General features: G+C 37.0%; 1 long non-coding RNA gene across 1 annotated transcript in view; it reads left to right on the top strand.

The window, feature by feature from the left end:
* LOC137244495 (uncharacterized) overlaps positions 1-21,394 on the top strand; it is a 109,655-nt gene that overhangs the window by 18,715 nt on the left and 69,546 nt on the right. The window lies entirely within an intron of this gene.

The following is a 21,394-nucleotide window of genomic DNA, read 5'->3' as shown; positions in this document are numbered from 1 at the left end:
TTCTATGATATATAAGAATAAATATCAAGTTTAACGTTTTATATTGGATATTGGATATTAGGGGAGAAATGCCAAAAATCTTTCTATCTGAACGATCGGTTGTATGGGATATATGCTATATATAGCTCCGATCAAAGTGATTTTTTCAGAAAATCTTCTATGATATTGTAACGAATGTTAACAGCATTGAGCGATGCTATCGTCTCTAAGCCGATCCTAAGCAGTGACGTGAATTCACATCCATAGATCAATCATTATGTATCTACATAAACGAAACAATAATTGCGTCTACACATATGTACCATGTACGTATACGAGCAGCGGAGAGTCAATGCACAAACACATGCATATATCTGAGATACTCCTGAAAGTATGCAATGAGAAAAACTATAAAATTATGCAATTGTAGTTACAGCTGAGAAGTTTGAGAGCTACTGGGCTAGTAGATTCTGGAAGCGCCTAGAAGATGCGAACGTTGAAATCTGAGAGTATGAAAGGCGGCAATTGTAGAGGCGCTGGAATTCAGTTTGATTTGAGTTGTCAAGCAGTTTCGACTAAGACGCTATCTAGCGAGAAAGAGCAGTATTATTTTGAATAGTAGTTTCATTTGAGCTATCAATCAGTTTGGTTACTAAGCAAGCTATTCGTTGCACAGTTTGAGTGTTATTGTGAAGTACTTTAATAAAGGCCATTTTGCATTATTACAAATTGGAGTTATTTATTCAACAGTTTAGTGATTCGAACTTAGCAGAGGATTGCAAATAAGAGGGTTTGCAAGTAAATTCGTTAAAATATATTAAAACATATATCACCGAGTTACACTTTTATACTTTCTAAATTAAGGGATAAATGATTAAAATCTTTCTATCTGAACGATCGGTTGTATGGGATATATACTATATATAGCTCCGATCAAAGTGATTTTTACAAAAAATCTTCTATGATATATTAAAACATATATCACCGAGTTTCACGTTTATAATTTCTAAATTAATGGAGAAATGACCAAAAATCTTTCTATCTGAACGATCGGTTGTATGGGATATAACTATATATAGCTTCGATCGAATTGATTTTTTCAGGATATTTTCTATGATATATTAGAATATTTATCACCGAATTTCACGTTTATATTTCGGTATACTTAATGGTGAGTCTATCTTCTATGTTTCTTAACTTTACAAACATCGGACCAAAGTTAATATACCATTTCATGTTCATGAAAGGCATAAAAAGCTAACAACAAAGGTATCAAGGGATGTTAAGGCTGGGTGAAGGACATGCCAGTCATACAGGCTGCCAGTCAACCAGATACATATTGTATCTCTACATACAAATACAGTCAATAAGTTGTAAAACTCATGGAAAACTGGGTTCTTCGTCTGCGTGCTGCAGCAATCCAGTCATTCAACCGAGGTTGATGTCAGTCAGTTAGCTCGAAAAAAATATTTAACTGACAGGCAATATATTGTATGTTTGTACGGGCGTTGTATGTATGTTGGTAATAAATTTGCTTATGTGTGCCTAAAGAGCTTACTCATCAACTGTCGTGTATCGTACAAATCTTGTGGTTATTTGTGTGAGTATGCCTCAAGTTTATTTACAATTTAAAAAAGGAAAGAGAATTCATATAAATCGAAATATGGAGGCAGTTTTTTCTTGCATTAATGTATACAAACACATAAAGACACATACACTCTCATATATTATACTACAAATTGTCTTCTTTGTTGACTGTTGATTCTGTAGTTGTTATCAATGTTGTGTGCTTGTAAGCAATTTTATAATTCTCAGAAACATGAATACCAAAATCGTTTTCATAATGCATATAAAAGTTTATTGAAAACATTTATCATTTTCTCCTATATATTATTAGCTCAAGCTATTGAAACGGAAGTTTGCTTTGAGGTTATTATTTGGTTGTTTGAAAAGATTATTCATTAAATGAAGACAATCAGTTTTTAGGCTGAAATATGAGATAAAGGATATTAAAATTTACTTGTCTATAGGCACGTGGATATTTGTTAGTTGTATGTATTGAATATTTAACTTGTATTTATTTGTTTTGCTTACAGATACAAAACTTAAAATTGCTTGATCTTTGATCAGAATAAAAAGGACGGCATGTCTAGAAAAAATTTTAATATATTCAACAAATTTGTAATATGAGTAGATTAGGATTAACAAGTAAGTTCGCCTCTAAAAATGTTTGCTTTTAACAGTAATTAGTATCAAATGTGGGTGTGTTTACTCAGGATTTTGCTTAGCTATGTTAAAAACATTCCTTTTTACAAAGAAAAAATTGAACCTGTAAGGTTTTTGGCGATAGATTAGTTATTCTTCGAATTATGTCTCCCTTTACGAGATTAGACACACACAATGTTTCAAATTTACGAAAGGGGTCGGATCTGCTGTTTACTGAATCGATCCAGAAATAAGTAGATCTTACAGACAGCGAGATTACTGCAGCGTCTTTCAGGCAGAAATTATAGTCTGTGAAGAAGGGAGTCGAAATTCTGGAAGAAGCGTTCTTGAGCTGCAGTCAGCAGATAAGGCAATAATCCTATACAGTAATTCATCAAGAAATATGTATAAGCAATTAAGCTAGGTCGTAGAAAACTTCTATTATTTGACAAGAAGACCGAGTTATTCTTTAATATAAATCCTGGCACCTGAATGGGGTTCTTCCCTTTGGTCGTCAAAGAAATTCTGTTAACACTATAAACGCATTTAGTCTATGTGAAGTCCTTATCGACGGGCCAGCTCAACCTAAGCTTTATCAGTACGTGTTTCATTACCAACCGATGACTTATCGATATGTAATCGAGAGCAAATCTATTATACATCTTTGTCATACCGACAAAAAATTAATAGCTTTTCGATAAAAAATCAATAACACGCCAATAACAAATTCGTACCACTCCTAAACAAACCAATAACTTTTCGCTAATATAAATTTTTGATAAATAATAGTTAGGGTTGATAATAAATGGATAACACTCGCATAAGAAACCTATAACTTTTACATGAACAATCTACAAAATTTTCGACACAAAATCAAAAGCTCTTTGATAAAAAAAAACTGATAACTGGTGGAAGAAAACTCGATAACTGGTCCTTTTTATCGATACTGTGTTGGAAACAAGTCAGTAAACATATAGCTCGTTGATCAGAAATGGATAAGACGCCCATATCCTGCCAACAGCAAACCAATACGTCATGAATTCATTCCTTTTTATACCCGGTTGTACTTTGTTGGATAATGGTTGGTTGTAGAGGTATAAAGGAATCGAGATAGATATAGACTTCCATATATCAAAATCATCAGAATCCAAAAAAAAAAAATTGATTGAGACATGTCCGTCCATCCGTCTGTCCGTTAACACGTGTAATGTACCTTGTACCCATACCCATAGGCTCGCGAAGATGTTACCGCGCCAGTGAAATGATATACGATCGTGCATGCTTGTTGAACTAGGCTAAGCTCTTCGGCTGGGTTGGGTTGTTGTATGAACCATTCATACTGCATACATACATAAACATTTATTTATCATGCACTGTGTTTTCGTTCCAAAAGAAAAATACTCAAAACAAATGACTACAATAATTACGGCAGCGCTCTACGGAAGAACACAAGAAAGACCACTTAGAATACCAATCAAAACGGACAGACGGATAGGTAGCATTTCTTGCGGGTATGGAAACATGTAACGAAATGATTGCGAAACGAAACCCTACGAAAATAAATATTTATTTTGGGAGACATAGATGACATTTGTCTCCTTCTCACTCCCTTCCCAACCATGTGTGAGAGTACAAAGATTTTGTCTCTCCCAACCCACCTAACATATTATTCAACGCGTGGATCACATTCAAAAGAAACTTATTTACTCATTATTCATTTTAATATAAATCTTCGTTACATTAGTATATGTTTTTGTTGCAGTGAGAGCAATTCAGTACGCTGAATGACTCTCATCACATGCAACCACAAAAAATTGATAAACGTACATACGTATGTACGTATATTAGGGTGGCTAATTAATTTAGTGAAATCATTTTATAATGAAATGAAAATTTATGAAAATAATTTTTAATTAAATGAAATCCATGTTGGAATAGATACTTTAAGCGTACTACGCGATTTAAGCCCTTCTATATATAAAAGGTTACCAAAGAAATGCGTACGTAACTTTTGCAATTGGACGATCCCGCGTTGTTTGCGCAAACAGCCAGATTTAGCCTTGCAGGCGTCTATCCAGTTTCGCTATTCTTCTATAGGGCAAAGATGCTTATATCGCTTTCACAAAAAATGAAGTTTTCCCTCAAATGTCTTGTAACTCAAATGCGAGTCGATTTACACAAATCAAATAAAATTATTTACGAGGTAATTTCTAATCCTTTGGAATTACACCAGAGTTTACGTATATATGTATCGATGATAGATTAAATAGAGAACATATAAATATGTATATGTCTAGTCACGCTGGTTAAATACAATGCTGGATAGCTTATATTTGTTCGTCTGGGGATTGGTTGTCTGGGCCGGGAATGATTTGTTTCTTGGAGTTGAGGTTAAGTTAAGTGCCGGTTAAGATTTTCGTTCCTGCTCCGATTAAATAATTTATTTGACAGATGCAGGTAATTTTTCTGTTGAAACAAAGTTGGGATATATATATGAACGAATGCCTAAGGAAATTCATTTTACGTATTATAAATATACGTATCATGTGGGTAATGAATGACTGAAAATTTAAGCCTCCGGTTGCTGAAAATTTTACGACTCAGGCGAAGAGCCTATGCTCAAATAGCACTCCTCGAAAAACGTATGCCAAAAACTTTACTTGTATTTACTTTTTTATTTAGTTTATTTTAAATTAAACTTGTGCCGATCAGTGCGCACCGAAAAAATTTTTTAATCAGTTGGCAAATAAATATCGAAATGTCACTATTAAGAGCTTGTGCGAATCGGAAGCTGAATCAAAAATGGCCGAGGCCAAAGATGTCCACGAGCGACTTTGATGGAAATTTTGCGAAACGATTTCTAGAATTTTCTGAAAGGTTAATTTTACGCACTTTTTATAAGAGAGAGTGAAACACTAAGACAGCTTAATACTCTTTTCACATAGACGGCTTATTGAATAATAAAGGCAATTTTCTATATTAAGACGCTTATTGAGCTCAATCTTCCCTACAAAATTCGAATCTATTATTATTTCATTAGTAGCTAATCGAATGCCTAATGAAGTCAAAAGCACAATGCAACTCTGTTGGCAGCGTTCCGCTTACGTTTCCGCTTCTTAGTTTTTGGTGTGTTCAGTGCTTAAAAATGTCATTTGTCAAAGCAAATGTCATTGTCTGCATGGCGGAACGATACAAGGTGGCCGCAACGAACAGCTGATTATAACCTTTTTTTATTTGATTTGATACATCAACTACCGGCGCAGTACGATTTTGACATTTGTCCATCCAATTTACAAGTACATGGAATTTTTTTTGTTTGTAGGTATGTCACCATGCTCCCACCTTGTATCGTTCCGCCATGTTTGTCTGTCTCATCCTTCATACTAATCGAGCAGTTACTTCTGTGAGAAAGCAAAAATTTACGATTTCATTAGCAGGTGAAATGAGATCATTAAGTTTCTGTGTGAAAACAGTATAAACCCTGTTGTTAGCAGTGTGGCTTGTTTTGCCAAGGTAGTCGGTTAGGCTGTTCAAAACCAAACATGGCAAACGCATACGTGTGAATGAAGTCTACGGTGATGTCACTGTAGGGAACCGACACTAGTAAAACCGAGAGCGAGACAGAATTTACTATCCTCGAACTTGTAGGCACTCTACTCTAATATTACAGTCGTGGTGGCAATAAAAGTATACTAGGAAAATATGGAAACATAATCTTATTAATGAGCAGACATCACACACGATAACTTTAGTAAATATTGAGATATTTTCACTAAGTTTGGTACACGAGCTTATGTGGACACAGAATATATTGCTATTGAAAATGTTCGAAATCGGATGATAACCATGCCAGCTTTTTATATAGATAACATTTTGGAAAACCCAAAAAGCCTGATTATTTAGTAAATAATACACCTAGAATGTTGAAATTTGACGTGCGGACTGATACAGAAACTCTTGATAAGGTTGTCTTTACTATAAGGAATGCTTTGAAGAAAAATTAACGAAATCGGTTAAGGACCACAACCACTTTTATATAAAAGATTTTAAGAAGGGTCATGGGCGAATAAAATAAGCTTTATCTTTACAAAGAGGAGCCTTATTTCAATGGTATTTCATTTCCCAAGTGTATTTATAACAATAAATAGGAAAAACTTCAAATTTTAAAAAAATGGAGGGTGCACCGCCCCTTTTATGACTAAGCTAATTTCTATATTTCGGGAGCTATAACTCGAAGAAAAATTAACAGATCGTAATAAAATTGGGTTCACAAATTTTCCCTATAGCAGGAAATATTTCTAGAAAAAATGGACGAGATCTGACAGCTGGGTTTGTAGTGTTCGGTTTCACAACTTTTAATTTTCTTTCCCTGCCGTTCCTTAGCTTTTATTGTTATGGCTTTGCAGCCGTGACGAATATCACAAGCGTCGTTATTATCAGTCACATTTAATGACATTGTTAAAACGACCTTTTTCTTCCTCTTCTTCTTTTTTACATTTGCATCTTCTCCTTTGTCGTTTCAATTTCTCCTTTATAAAAAATTTGTTTTCCTGTCTTCGTTAATCAACTAGTATGCTTACACCTTATAGTTTAACCTTAATGAAACAATTTCAAATAAAAAGTTTGTATTTTTTGTTGCGCGAATTATCTGAATAACAAAATTAAATTGATCGATAGTGCTATGATAGTGCGAGTAAGCAATGCGATTAGTTTTCTAACAACTACATTTAATAGTAGTAAAGTACTAATAGTCACCAGAGAATGATGATGGCAAAGTACATATAGCCTCAGGGATAGGATGTCCAGGCACCGAGGCAAGCATTCTTGGTTATACCGACGAGGAAGTGTCATTAGTAATCAGTGGTTACAAACGTGCAGTAGCAGAACTTATTTTTTACCATGGTGGCTTTGGTGGGGTTATTTACCTCTTACCGGAAAGCAGGAGCTTTTTTCTCACTCCAACAACAGCGGAGATCGGTTGACTAAAACCAACTTTGGTAAAAAGCTCCCTCTCAGTGTTACTCAATATATTGGCTCTGACAAGCGACCAGGCCAGTTGACGAGTCCGAACTGCTGCAAGAATTGGGAAGTTTTGCCCTCTTACGTGAGCAGAATTCTCGTGCAATACCTTTCTTCTGGGTAATAGGGAAGGCAAATCACTTCTTACCGGGAACAAATGTGGGCAAATCGATGGTTACCCTATGGACTGTGGGAGTGACCTGTCTTATGGAGCAGACGTGGTAAATAGCCCCCTCTGACCCAAAGAGAAACACCTGTCAGAAATCAGAGCAACCTACATGCCCAATACTAATGAGAAGAATAGTCGAAACTCTTTTTGCGACAAAATATTACTGGTACCACCAAAGCCAGGACCTCAAAAATATGGAAATTCTACGAATAACAGAGCAGAAGGTACTGGATACAACATATAGTGTTGCAGATAGCAAGTCCCCGGGACTCGATGTAGTGCCATATATAGCACTTAAATCCGCGATAAAGTCTAGAACATTAGCATTTATGGACCTCTTCAACGCATGTATCAAAGAAGGCGTGTTCTTCCGCCCATGAAAACGTCAAATACTGGTTCTTTTGCGGAAACCTGGTTCGATGCCCGTGCAGCCATATTTATAGAGGCCACTTTGTATGTTGGATTCGATATAAAAGATTCTCGAGCGCATTATTAGTGGGCGTCTGCAGCAAACCCTGGAAGGCACAGATGGCCTGCCAAACAAACAATTTAAATTTCGAAAATCAAGATCCAAGATAGTTGAAATGCATGTCAATATAGCCCATGAAACCATAACCGGAGGTCAAAATAAAAGGAGCTGTGTACACTGATTACTTTGGATATTAGAAATGCTTTTAACCCAATTGGATGCACATAATGACAGCGCTACGAAATTTTGGCACACCTGCTTACTTGCTTAGAATAATTGGTAGCTATTTTAGCGAGAGAATACTCCTCTTTGATGCGAATGAGAGACCAAGAAAGCACAACATCACTGGCGGTGTCCCTCAGGAATCTGTTTTATGGCCAACGCTATGGAATGCGATGTAGGACGGTGTGTTCCAAAACCAACTTTCCGGAAGAATGCAAATTGTCCGTAAGCAGATGATATTGTCATAGTAGCAGTTGCCAAGAAACTGTATCTTCTGCAAGTATTATGTAGTGACGCCGAGGGAATGATAAATGAATGGCTAGCTATAAGCTTCCGGTGACCTGGAAGTAGACTGTGTTTATGAGTTTGTCCTAACTATAGGAGATAAGGAAATAAAGTTAAAGCCTTTCTTGAAATATTAAGGAGAAAACACTGACTAAGAACTAACTTTTAAGGAGCTCTTCGGGGCGGTGGGAGATAAATTTTCTAGAGTTTGTGGAGCCCTAACGCCAATAATACCCATTTTCAGCAGCCCATGCGAAGCTACCCGTCAGATTTTATCCAACATAACCAGTTCGATAATTTTATATGCAGCACCAGAACGGCACAGATTTAAAAGATTCCACCAAAAAGAGATACTAGCAGTCCATCGTATTACTGGTATACGAATAGCATGTGCTTATCGGACGGTCGTGGGAAGAACCGAGGAAAGGGCGCTGGATTTTCATGTTAGTTCATGACGAACGGAAGCACGGCGAACAAAGCTACAATCTCACGCAGATATTGAGTAGGCACAGCGGTTTCAAGGAGTATATATATAAGGGTAGGTTAGAGAGGGATCCTTTCTGTCCACACTGTCGGAATTGGAAGAGCAGAACACTAATCTTTTATTGCCTTCGTTTTCTCTGCAAAAGGCTCTCTGTACGCAGAGTTTTTGGAGGGAAGCTTTCCATAAGGAAGTTAGCTCCCCCAGTGTGCAGATAAATACATTGTTTGACTTCAGTGAGTAAAATAGCGTTTCTAGTGATTTTGTGATTGATGCATTCCAAAAGTGAGCGCATAGGAATGCGGATGAGAAGCAGTGGCGACTAAACCGCCGTCCCCACTATGAAATTATTCCCAGCGAATGAAATTTCTAGCCTGTTGGTTGTGCATGATTGCCAGAATACATAGCGCTTGTATTGTGGCTGTTGTGAGGGATGGGTATTAGAATAATGTGACGTAATATTTGCTACGTTACAAGGTAGAAAATGCTAACAAAAAGTACGAAAATGAGTAACCAACGTAAAAAAGTTAGTGATCAATACAAAAAATGTTAACTTTACCTATCTTTCGAAAGAAGTGTAGACAATATTAAGTGCAAGTAAAAAATGGAGTAGAGTTTATTATTGTTTGTTTATTTTTACAATAGTTGAAAAATTATGGAAATTACAACATCTTTAAAGCTTAAACTTTTAAACATGAAAAAATTGTGACAATAAATTGCAAAAATGCGCACAGCGGCACAAGAAAATGAGCCTAAGTGCCATCCATCAATGTTGCCAAGTGATGGAGTTACTAGATTTGTTCTAGCCGTTTGTTCCTCACTCGCCATTTGTTCTTCATACTCCGTTGTATCTGCTGTCAGTTTTGTCTGGCTTAAGCTTTTCATAGCTGTTTATCTTTTGCTAGTTGGCTAGCTGCCTACAGTAAAAATAAACACATATCATGTTTATGGCCGTAGTGTTAGAAGTACGTTAGAGGCGCAAAGCAGCTTGTTAAAGCTTTGTAGGCTATATTTTTGATGCTGTTGAATAAATCACATCGTAAAATGTAAAATATATTTGTCGCGGAATGGAGACTGACAGCTTTAAAGCTGTTTTTATATACACCAGTTGAGATATGATTGCGGCCCGCCGCCGTGGTGTGATGGTATCGTGCTCCGCCTACCACGCCTAAGATCCTGTAGCCACGCCCCGGGCAAAGCAACATCAAAATTTCAGAAACAAGGTTTTTGAATTAGAAGAAAATTTTGCTAAGCGTGGTCGCCCCTCGGCAGGGTTTGGCAAGCACTCCTAGTGTATTTCTGCCATGAAAAGCTCTCATTCAAGAGTCATCTGCTCTGCAGATGCCGTTCGGAGTCGGCATAAAACGAGTAGGTCCCGTCCGCCAATTTATAGAAAAAATATAAAGGAGATCGTATAGCAATTCGTATAGCAGTGGTTCGGTAAGCTGCTAAATAAAATTTGGTGGGTCATTTTATATCCGTGCGTATAACATTAAGCTGGGTAGGTTTAAAAATAGTTGACGAGTAGCTTCAATGGCCCGCACGGCGATGGAGATTGTTCGCATAAGTGCTCCATTAACTTAGAAAACTTTCTCTTCCACCGCCTTGCTTGTTGGTGCTCATTAAAAGTCAGTATTGAGTCAATTTTTAAAATTCAAATAAACTTCATATGACTAATTCAAAGAAAGCTTAGAATTTACTTCAAAATCTCCTATGATTAGGATCAAAGGATCAACTCATCCAAAGTCCGCTTTGAACTAACCACTAACTCACATCTGCTTTTTGCTAGCCATCTTCAGTTCCATGTTCGCCAGCCACTACTTTGTCTTCTTAACGCCTCATTACATAATGCTTGGAGAAGATTAAGTTTATTGGCTACCCGTATTGCGACAATGTCACCTGCATAGCCGACGCTTTGCATACCTTGAAGAAGGTTGAATTGTGGCACACCGTCATACATCGCATTCCATAGTTTGAAGATCACTGAGGGACACCAACTGGATGTTGCGCTTTCTTGGTCCCCAATCCATATTTATCTCTATATCGTTCTCTTACTCAATTTCTTTCGAATTCTCTTTCTCTCTGCCATTTATTATTTCCCTCAGAATACCTATCATGAGCCTACACTCCCTTCTTTTCAAAACTATCCGGAACTTTGTTAGTGTAGTGCTGTAAAACCTGCAAATGATTTTACACATTTTGCAGCACCCTCTTTATTCCACGCTTTTTAGGTTGTTCGATCATGTACAGCTCGCGTCTTCTTCAATCCCGTCTAATCTGAGTGCAACGTCTGCAGTGCAAGTTTGATATGGGCTATGGGCTTTATGGCTTTTGGCACTCTAGCCTTCTTACCAGTATCGACTTTACCCATGACATGACAGAATAGTGTGTGCCGCTTACTGCTCACTGGGCATCCTTCACCCCAGTGGTTCCCCAGAGGCGAAATGGGATAGGAGGCTCATCTGGAGCAGGGAACCAGTTAAGTTGTTCATGGATGGTTCGAAGTTGGGGAGCAAGGTTTGTCGGGGTGTCGTATTTAAAAGCTAAATGTAAGCCGCAAGTTTAATTTGGCTGATAAATGCAGCACCATGCAAGCGGAAGTTGCTGCGATAAGGATGTGGCGGATGAAATGCTACGCAGTTTTACTACGGTAAGGGAACTAAATATCTATCCAAGCTGCTATCAAGGCCTTGAGTTCAATTATAGAGCAATCGAGGGTGGTTCGGGTGCATCTGACCTCGCGTGCGATTGCATCCCACTATTTTATAATTAATACTATATAGGTTCCGGGCCATAGTGATAACCAATACAACTGTCAAGATTATCTCTTGGCCCACATCGGCACAATTGAACCGGATGAAGATGGTTGTAGAGTTTCGGAACTCCACTGGCCATCTGTGCTCTGCTCCTGTTCAGATAGACCTTGACTCAGCTCAGTAAGCCTCTTGCAGGGTAGCAAGATCCTACTGGCCGAAAGTGGATGGTAGGAGGTTTTGGCGAAATGATTGGATTCACTAAGGATCATCTATCATTGGCCATTGAGGTTTTGACAGGACACTGTGCTAAGGGAACCTTCTGCAGCTGTATAGAGCATGATGAGCTTCCCGGCCTTTTCCAGAAGTAGGTGAAAGTATCTCGGTCGCGACTCACTTGGATCTTCGGAGAACTTATCCAAGGTTGAGTTCGGTCTCATTAGAAACTGTATCTTTGCTACGCAACGATTCTAATCATAGCTATAGCTACGTCATCGTTATTTCTCGCTATCCTGACTCTTTTTAGGGATTGCTTACACTCAAACACACTTTTAGATGTTGTGCAAATTGTTTCCACTGCTTAGGCTACGGTTATTACTTCCACCTAAAAACGATACAGTGATCTGGCAGCTCTGCAGAAATAAAAGCATCAGTAATTTTCAAGCAACATTTTCTTGTTTTGGACTTATATTTTATATATCCCTTATTTCTTACCAAAAGTTTAACTTCTAGCACATGAACAATAGCTTGCAGGTTTTTTTGTTCTTGGTACTACTTAAGGCATATTTTCTTGGTACTTAAGTACGCTGCTATTCTTTTCATTACATTTCACTTCACCTTCATTGTCATTGTGGCACTTGAGACCATCACCAGCTTTACGATTATTGTTTTATTTTTGTTTATATATGGATGTAGGTGTAGTTTGTATATGTACAACTTGTATGCCCGCCTGCTGATTACTCTCGCATTAGTACTTAGTTACGTATACGCCCCGTAGGCATTTTCATTCTCATCGAAATCTAAATCGCTAAAACATGCATACATAGATTTACGCAAAAGTAAATGTTGAAATAAAAGTGAAACCCATTCATTGTGTCATTTCCGTTAGAGATTAACGTAATTTTTATATCCAAAACTGTTTTTTTGAGTGCTATTGTTGATCTTTGCTGTTGTTGTTATTTGTATGCTTTTGGCACTTTTGTCTGTGTTGATTGTACATTAGTGGCGGTCATTTTCAATATTCTCATGACTGAGAATCTAATGACAACTTAAGTGGTCACCGCCCGCAAATAATGAGTGTCTCACACATGCCCATATTTTGTTAAAATTCACGTGTATGTGTGCGTGCTTACGATCGAATGATGTATACATGTGTGTATATTGTATGATAAGTGTAATTTGTTTTAAGTGTGATTGTTGATGTCACTTAATGCTATTTGGTTGCGAGCTTTTTCAAAGTTTTTCTATTAGTACTAATGAACTGAGTAGAGTCATTACATATCAATAACTCCTGCGTTCCTTGTTTTGAGCCTCAAGCTGTTCAGCTCTAGTTAAAAAAGTAAATTTATGTTGAAATCAAAAGGCCTGAAAATGTGCTTACTTAATACGTTTACATATTTCATTGGTTGCAGATGTACATAATAACAGTTCTAATTTCATTATAGCCTTCAGAGTTTAAAAGTCTTTATTAATTCCGTATATTCCTCATAAGTCTCAAAAACTAAAAACAACTTCAAGTTTTGTATTCAAACTTAAAAGATTAAATATCGGTGTCGCTGCGCTTCAAGAATACCCTTACCGTAAAATCCGTCAAATCACAACTCTTCAAAACATAACTCATCAATCAGCAAAACACAACCCTGCTGCCATATGAGTAAATTTTATATTTTGATATTCTTGTATGTATCTAATTTCGAATTCTCTCAATTTATGTTACTTTACTTTCGAAAACTCTCAATGCGCTCAATTGCACACATTTGTTTGTTATATATAAGTAATTTTTATGCATAATAAGAGTTGTAAATTTATCAGTTTCAAATTCTATATACCCTTAAATGATTTTGTATGTATGTATCTATTTAGGCATACTTTTTCGAACATTGCATTATATAATTTTTCTTCGCGAATATTCTTGTCATTCGATTTGTAGCAAGCGCAAGAGAACACCAATTTTTGAACGCGTCAAAAGGCCTGAATAAAATTTTTTAAATTACAAAAGCGCACAAATATACAAATTTAAATGGAAGGTAACTATGTTTAATAAATATTTGTTTTTTGCAAGAAACAAGTCGTCGTTCTACTTTATTTCGCCTATAAACGGGTTAGTTATACGAAGCAAATTTGGTTGTACAATCTTGCAAGAAGTGATATTATTTGACACAGATACAAGTGGGAGTGGTTGATCATAACCAAATAATTGATGGCTGAGGTTTCCTTTCTTCATTAGTAGATGTGCTCCCTCTCTAAAGCAATTATATTATATTCTTAGTGAAAAAGCATCCATTTTGGTTCCCGATTGTAAATAAGGCTTTTCGTACTAGAATAGGACATGGAACTGACCACGTCTGTGCCAATTCATAGCACGCCGCAATAATACGCAATCTGCCACCCAACGACAGAACACTGTAGTTTGAACAAAGCTTGACGATATCGAGGACACGGCCTGGGAAATGGATGAAGTGGTAACCAAAAGGAAGACGGCTACTGGACATGGCGGCTAGGCTAACAGTCATAAGCTCGACCACCTTCACGATACTAAGCTGCGAAAAAATAGTTAGCATCTCCGGAGGCATACAGGAGTAGAAAGTGCTTGGTGATTTTAATTGCACCGATCGCCAAAACATCTTTTTCCAAGACGGGCATTGTTATAAACCCACGCAGATGGAATATGTCAAAGCTTAAAACTGAATTAGCGGGTATGTGGCTAAACTACCTCCTTTCAGGCGAGAATATACAAAGGCCAGATATCCGAGAAAAGCTACTGTCGGAGAAGAGTCATACAGGAAAGAAAATGCACCGATTTTATTCGCTACAAAGAGTGGAAATAGACGGAACTTCGAGAAAATATCAACAAGAACCTTAGGGCCTTAGGGCCTAGGAGTACAGTATATAACCTAAAAAAATCTGGACCCTTACGAAATTGCAAAACTTCGTCCAGAAGTCGTGCTGAATATGTGTTAGGCATGTAGAAAAGACGGATTTTTCATCGAAAAATAGAAAATGTAGCAGACAGTGTTAATTGGCAAAGGCAAGGGGAACACAAACTGGCCGTTAGTATGCTGGTAACTAGCATACTCTACACAGCCGGACAATTTTTTGAAACTCTCCTGAAACAACGTGTCGCAGATGCTGTAGATCAAGATGAAGGACACGTAAGCATAAAGGCCTCAGGTCCAGATAATGCATTTAAGACATAGAAGGCGCCTAAAAATATATAGCTGATCCGAACTGTGGGCAACCGCACTCCGGAAGAAGAATCTTAAATCAATACAGCGTCGTTGTTCCCTTTTGACAGAGCCTTAATCGTGCACTGACTGTAGGTGTGTATGACATACTTAGATCTTTTGTAAGAAGCAAATTTTAAAACCTCGTGTTGTTGTATGTAAGTAGGCTGTTGATGGAAGGGTTTCTCGGTATATGTAAGTCAGTCGGTGTTATGATCAATAGGACCGGGTTTCGAGTTCCAGTTCCTTTGCTAATGGTATACAACATCTAATTGTTGTTTAGACCTCATAACCGCTAAAGTGTTTTAACTTTGATTGACTTGTTAAAATGTGGGCTTGTTTTACATAAGAGTTATCTTGTTATTAACCTCAAGGTGGCGTTTAGAGTTCATTCCTTTCAATTGAGCGTAGTCTTCCTTCTGTTAGTATCGCTCTTTTGGCAGCTGTATGATAAGGCAGATCGATGATCTGAGGCTTTGTCTTGGCGTAGTCACAATATAAGAAAACCCCGAAATGGAGTTTGTATGGCATTCTTTTATTGCGTTGACCAGTACATTTCTATGTACTAAACAGTTTTTGGATGTTAAACTTTTAATAATATAAAGGCCCAGTATGACGCCGTGATACTTTGCATCGCAGTCACTCACATTCACAGTCTCCATTATATCGTACCGAGAATTGCATTAAGGCATCAAGGTTAACACTTTCACCACAACAAAAGTTTAAACATAACCAAAAAGATGTTTGGAAAATATAATTTTTTCTTGTATCATAATGCCACCATAAAACTTCCTTAAATTTAAATAAACGTAAGCTTTCTTATTTCAAATAAAAGTAAAAACGGCTTCGCCTGGGAAGTCAAAGACGGGCGGAAGTTGCACAACCGTATTGCACGGTAAGTAAGAATTTATGGGAAATTTGTTGTGACCCATTTCAAATAAAGAAAAATGTTTATGTCCCATGTCCAGAAATTTCTATACAAGATTTAATATTTATATCGCTTATCTAATATATTGGATTGGTTGAATTTTCCACCACTGGCGATACTAATATTCTATAGGTCATTCTAAACTACTAGGGTCCGGTTCCTCAGTAGTTGATTAAGCTAAGCTTAAACTAAGTTTGCTTAAACTCTAGTGAAATTTAAACAACAGTTGAACTCCTCAGCAGTTTTTCAGTCACAGTTTAGGGCCGCCTTTGTGGTTGGCTTTTTTCTGCGCTTTTTTTATTATCTATATTATCTACATAATTTGTAAGTACGACAACAGCTGGATTTTGTTTACCCAACAAACATGAAAAAAAATGTCTGCAGCGAAATATATATTTAGTTCCAAAGGTGATATCCAACACGATTATTTAATTATATTTAAAGCAGATAGTTCGCGAGTTGATATCAAACTTCATTCTCCAGTCACTAAAACATTTGAGAAATTTTTAAAAATTAAGAGTTTTCGAGTTGATCTCCAATGTTATTATCATTATCAAACTGTTATCCAACCTTTGAGAGATTTTGAGCAATGTACAGTTCTCAAATGAATATTCCACACATTTCTCCAGTTGATATCCTACATTGGATATCGAGCTGAGGGGGAGTTGAAAAAAAATCTCCATGGTGGTACCAGCAAAACCAAGAACTGTTTACTGTGGGAAATAAACACCTGGTTGATAGCAGTAGTGAAGCGTAATTAATCAAAAATAAATTATATATATTTTATTTTATTTTGGTGAAAATACTGTAGTATGGAATTCTACATTTGAGTCCAGTTAGAGAAACACAAATTGTTAGTAAAATTTTTTTGACTTAAGTAATAGCATTTTTGCTTTACAAAAAAATTCTCTCTTTTGCTGAGTACGCTATGATTCTCGAGTTGAGCCACTGTTTCGAAACAACTCTTGAGATTTTATAATTATACCTAATTATCAACATGAGCTCTAATTGTACTCAAACCCAAATGGTTGTTGGGTATATTCGACCCCATTTCGAACGAACGGAATTAACTGAAAGGTTAACTAGAGTTCAACCCTGCAAGATCGGCCGCTTAAACTCAGCTTAAACTTCAGTTAAAGTAGACTGAAGCACTGCAGAATAAGTTTAAGCGTAGTTGCATAGAGCTGCAAATGGATACTTTTATGCAGGGAAAACAAAAAAACTTGCTAAAGTAGCTGAAATTAACAGATATAATATTTTTTTATTCGTATTTATTTATTTATGAACATAAATACAAACGAAGCAACAAAAAACATATAAAAGTCAGGTAATATTTTAATTTGCGGATATTCATACATTCTTTACAACCAGCCATTAATTTTTATTTAAGCACACTCCATATAAATTATTGATGTGGTCGGAAACCACAAAAGCAAATAAATAATCTCTATATCATTGCATTGCAAGGCAATTTTTTTGTAGATATGTATGCATCTTAGTAAGAAAAAAAAAGAAATTTAAAAACAAGTTGTGATATAAAAGTTCAGGTGAAACCGAAAATGATTCACTCAACTGGCGACCACCACTCCTCTTTTACGCCACTTTTCGGGAGCTCTTTGGATATTTGCAGGTCATTGGGCTATGAAATCAAATTCCCGTTTTGCGTGGAGAGTATTCCCAATGTACATGCTTCCGATATTCCATCTGTCACTTTCAGAGGCCGTCTAATAGATGATAGTAAATGGTATGGGTCGCCTATGAACTCACAAAATGAATTTCCAATTTTCAAGCTTGCCTATTCTGGGGGGATATTCACACAAGTAGACGTGGCCCGCTAAAAAATGCACAAGGTTGAAGTCGAACATCACATGTAGCCTCTCTGACCATGGCTTCAATTCCAGAGTCAGGTCTCTGACAGACTTTTCGACAGCGTTGCATGTCTATTACTGTTGCGAGTATTTGATAGATACTTCTGCGCGGTTTTGATAACTTTATTTGATATCTGAGCAGGAAGGCATGTAGGTATTATGCCCGCAAAGGCAAAGATAGCATGCAAGTAATAGCTGCTCAATACTTTCAGAATTTCACTGCATCCGCCAGATTACTGCACCGTACAATAGTGTACAATAGTGTGGCACATTTTTAGGAAAAACCAAGAAGAAGCATGACAGGAACTGGAAACAAATTCTGTCTTAATCTTCTCGCAGGAAAATCTTATAAATTATCTGTTAATTTTTTATAAAAGTATAGAGTACGAAGCAGATGTAATTTTTTTACATGGTCCCGGCCAGCCTTAGTCTTAGGTTTCCTATGGTCTGTGTAGTCTTCTCCTAGGCTTAGAGAGGCTTCGTATGAGGTTTTCTTGTTCCTTGTCCTTTTTTAAAGGTATTTCGTTAAGCTAATGTATCTGTTTCTAGCCCTCCGACCAGGTGGTGGAAATTGTTTTCTGACATCTGCAAGCAAAGCAGGCTGCTACTCCATTATTTTCACTTATCTTTAGCCTTAATTTGTGACATACGTGAACCAGCGATGTTGAAGTTTGAGCCTTAGTATGACAAATTTCACGTTCCGCTAGACCTAACAGTCAATGGACCTTGCCTGGCGACACGTTTTATCAGCCTTTCTTAATATTATCAATATTAACATTATTAAATTTGGGTATAAAAAATCGAAAAATTTAATTACATTTTCGTCCGAACAACTTTCTGCTTGGAGGATACTAACAAAATTGGGAAAATTGTCTGACAGTGATATCTTAAGATGTTCACAGAAGACAACCGCTCCCACAACTAAGTACATTTTGGAGCCGCTGATGTGGAGCCCGTCACCAATCCAGTGCCTTATTGATAGGAACTTAACCTTATCTAAAAATACCCTAGTCTTAATGCCGAACAAGTTCCAATTTCACGTATACGTAGGTCCAGGGGTAGCTGATTTATGTGCACATTTAGCGCATTAGTTGAACGTGACCTCGGGGCACCTGTTACACCTCTGAAAACTGCCCGCTGTGGTTCATTCATCTGTTTGATATTATACGGTTCAACGTTGGCCGTATAAAGCCGTATCACAATTTGGGGTCTAAGATCTCAGTTTCTGCTCACGATTATTTTACATAATTAGGGGGCTATGTCAGCCGTTTCGACCCAGGCTCAATACTCCGTTTCCAGCCAAGCATTATGTATATCTCGATGCGTAGATACATGTCACTGGTAGACATAGTGAGGGGAGTGCCATTTAGTGAGGGCAGATTTTGGCCGTTTCGTTTGGAGGCTTTTCGAAAACGAGCTGTCGACTAAAATTCTTTCTTGGCAATAACTTCTTATTCCGTTAACATAACATGACCTAGCCAGCAAAGCCTTTGGGTTTTATTCGTTTCACTATCGTCATATCTGCGTAAAAGTAATGCAGTTTATCATTTTACCTCGTTCGATACTAGCCGTCAGCATCACGGATATGACTATGAATATTCCGGAGAACTTTTTTCTCGAACACTCAAAGAGCCCCTCATCTTCTCTTGTCACCGTTCATAATTTTTTAATCTAAACTGGCATTGTTTTTGCTGCTAATGCTGGTTCCCCAGTAGACGAAATCCTTCACAGTCTCGTATATATATCCATTAATAATGATAACAAACATTATCAACAAAGTTTTATTAAAGTTGATATTAAGGCAAATTTTATCTGCAAAGACGTAAGGTTTTCAAATCTCCCTCTCTACTAATCCACTTTAAGTAGATGGGAATGGACCCGATACAGAATTATGACGTTGTTTGTATATGCGACTATACCGAAAGAAAAAGACTGGTAAAATCAACCGAAATACGGGTCAATTCAACCGAAATTTCTGTTAATTTTTATCCATCGCAACAAGATGTTGAATCAACTGCGCATAAATCGTTGATTCGTAATTGACCGTTTTAGTAGTCAAATGAACAAAAAAAGTTGTTGCGACAGCTTTGTATGAAAGTACCTATATTGCCATATACATACATAAATAAATAAATAAATCTAAGGCGCGATAACCTCCGAAGAGATCAAAGGCCGAGCTTCTCTTCCAGTTTGCGTCGTGCTCGTCTTGATTTTCCCTAAAAATTGGCCGGACGGAATTATATATTTTATGCCGACTCCGAACGGCATCTACAAGGCAGGTGAGTTTTCACTGAGAGCATTGCGGAAATACACTCGGAGCGCTTGCCAAACACTGCCGAAGGCCGACCACGCTTAGAAAAATATTATTCTAATTGAAAAATCTTATTTCTAAAATTTTTGATGTTGCTTTGCCCGGGAGTTGAACCCAGGGCATACGGTGTGGCAAGAGGAGCACGCTACCATCACACCACGGTGGCACTTACTAATCGAACGTCAATTGGGCTTACATCAAATATGCTGGCACACATTAAACATTTTACACTTTATTATTTTTTTTTATTAAATGCACTTTCACCAAATTTTATATATTATAATTTATTTAATTAATAGTTTTGAACTTCGGTTTGCAAATAGAAATGAAAATAGTAGTCGCAAAACTGATTCTCAATTCTTTCAGTTGCAGCTCAGCTCATTCTCAATTTATTCTCTCGCATGTAGTTGCCACACTTGATTGTTTCGAACAAAACTTGTATAAATGTTTGACATAACATTTTAAATAGAGAACTTGAAAATTATAGAAAAGTAAAGACTCAAATCGCAGGAAGGTAATTCACCACTGGGAACCTTTACATGTAATTGGGCAAGTTCATTTTTGCGCTATTTTGCATTTCGCTTGGAGGAGAATTTGCCCGGTATCTCATAATCTTTTGCACAGTAAGTTCAAAAAAGAGTTTTTCGTTTTGTATTGATAACTGAAAAACTAGTTTTTTGTTGTTTTCCCATTTTGTGTGTTTTTTCGATTTGGTGGTTTTCTTATTTTGGTATTTTTTTTTTAACAAGTGGCACCATCATCATAACTACAAAGTAAAGAGCGCAGTGAGCGTAAAAGTCTCTCTGAAATTTGCTCACGTATTGACTGTTGATCGCTGTGAGATCAGTTGTGTTAACAGAAAAATCAGTTAGATTGACCAGGGATCTGTCAATTTTACAGAATTTTCTTAACTTAAGAGTGACATTTTCTCTTCTGTTGAAATCAGTAAACTAATTTGTTCGTTTGACAAAGAACTCGTCGAATTAACGGATCTCCGTTAAGTCAAGGACAACACAACCGATTTGTTGATTTTACTAGCACCATTTCTTTCCGTGTACATTCACTCCATTTTTATTGGGCTGCAGTAGAATCACGTTCAGCTCGACCACCCACAAAACAGTGAGCGAGCTCCTCCCTGAGAAGTTCCTCTGCCCACAAGGCGGGTAGTTTAAACCCAATATATGTTAGCTTGTATTACTCTACTCTCCAGCATGGATTTCCTCAATAAAAGAATTTCAAAGATATTGTATTTGTGTATAGCT

This window comes from Eurosta solidaginis, chromosome 1 (assembly GCF_040869045.1).
Source record: "Eurosta solidaginis isolate ZX-2024a chromosome 1, ASM4086904v1, whole genome shotgun sequence".
Lineage (NCBI taxonomy): Eukaryota > Metazoa > Arthropoda > Insecta > Diptera > Tephritidae > Eurosta > Eurosta solidaginis.
This window is presented reverse-complemented; position numbering and strand designations above follow the sequence as displayed.